The sequence below is a fragment of the Malurus melanocephalus genome, unplaced genomic scaffold (assembly GCF_030028575.1).
Source record: "Malurus melanocephalus ecotype Western Australia unplaced genomic scaffold, MMel_1.1 scaffold_1059, whole genome shotgun sequence".
Taxonomy (NCBI): domain Eukaryota; kingdom Metazoa; phylum Chordata; class Aves; order Passeriformes; family Maluridae; genus Malurus; species Malurus melanocephalus.
In genome coordinates this window covers 1-1739 of record NW_026624291.1, presented here as the reverse complement: position 1 = coordinate 1739, position 1739 = coordinate 1, and positions in this window count along the sequence as shown.

Below are 1739 nucleotides of genomic sequence, written 5' to 3'. Positions count from 1 at the left end.
CCCCTCTCTCTTTCCCCAGCCTGAGAGACGCAGCGTGGGAGGCACAGGCTGTCCCATGGAATAATATTTTCCGAGTCTGCCTGTCAGCCCCGAAGCCTCTTGTGCTGTCTGTGTGAGCAAAGCTGGACAGGAAACAATCTGCGGGCACAACAGATCCAAACAAGGCCAGCATTCCCAGCACCAGGGCGGATGAATGGGAACCATTGTGCTGGGCTGGAGGAAACATCCCCAGCATCATCCAGGGGGAAAAAATATTTCTGTTTACATCATTTTTCCCCTACTCRTTGCTGCTCCTTGCCCGGCTGGCCCGAGAGGAGATTCCACGGAGGAGATTGAGGATGGGTGAGGGTGGGATGGTCWGTGGGTACCAAAAGCAGGGTAAAACCAAGTTAAACTGCTCCATAAAACTCGATTTTCCCTTTTCCTGCATCCAYGGTGAGCTGGGATCAGAGCCTGGATCAAACCCGGCTGGCAGCTGGCAGGAATGGGAGCAGCASATCCTGGCTGGGATTGGGGTGAGGCTGGACAGGGGGAGGGATCCACCCCTGCCCCGAGGAGTTCAGGATTTAGGGCACAGAAACCCTCTAGGAATAGATCCCCCTTTTCCTGGCAGATGCCAGGCTGCCCACCCCAGGAATGTGGGAATCTCTCCCTGCACTCTATGGATGAAGAAATCCCCCCCTGCCCCCAGGGATGCACGAATCCCCTGTGCCCATACCCTATGGATGCAGGAATACCATCCCACATCCCATGGATACAGGAATCCCACACCCTATGGATGCAGGAATCCCATCCCACACCCCATGGATGCAGGAATCCCACCCTACACCCCATAGATGTAGGAATCCCACCCCACACCCCATAGATGCAGGAATCCCCACCCCACACCCCAGGGATGACCCCATGGGTACAGGAATCACATCCCATAGATGCAGGAATCCCGCCCGCACCGCTCCCCGCAGCGCCGGCCCCATCTGGTTCCTGTTAAATCAGCCCCACCAGGAKGGGGGGGATCCCTCCCCCGCTCCTCGGCGGAGCACAGGCGAGGGAGAGCAGCTTTTTWAAGCCATGGCTGCCCTTCTCTTCACCTTCCTGCCTGGAAGGCGGCCAGGAGCGGCTCCTGCCTTCCCGTTCCCATCTGGAGGGAACCTTTCCCTGGGCACACCCGTCCCGCTCCTCCTGGGCACTGTCCCGGGTCTGCCTCCTCCTGGGCACTGCCCTGCTCCTCCCCTGGATGAGAAAATCTGGGAAAATGCCTTTGCCTTGCCCTGCTTTCTCCCCTGCCCTCGTCCTTTGATCTGCAGGGGCTCAAGAAGCAAAGGGTGTTTTGAGGAGCAAAGCAAGGAGGGACCTGGGCACTGTCCTGGCCCCTCCCGGGCACTCCTCTGCTCCTCCTGGGCACTGTCCCGGCTCTGGCCCCTCCTGGGCACTGCCCTGCTCCTCCCGGGCACTGTCCTGGCTCTGGCCCCTCCTGGGCACTCCTCTGCTCCTCCTGGGCACTGTCCTGGCTCCTCCTGGGCACTGTCCCGCTCCTCTCGGGCACTGTCCTGGCTCTGGCCCCTCCTGGGCACTGTCCCGCTTCTCCCGGGCACTGTCCCGCTCCTCCCAGGCACTGTCCTGCTCCTCCCGGGCACTGCCCTGCTCGTCCCGGGCACTGTCCTGCTCTTCCCGGGCACTGTCCCGGCTCTGGCTCCTCCCGGGCACTGTCCCACTTCTCCTGGGCACTGTCCTGCTCCTCC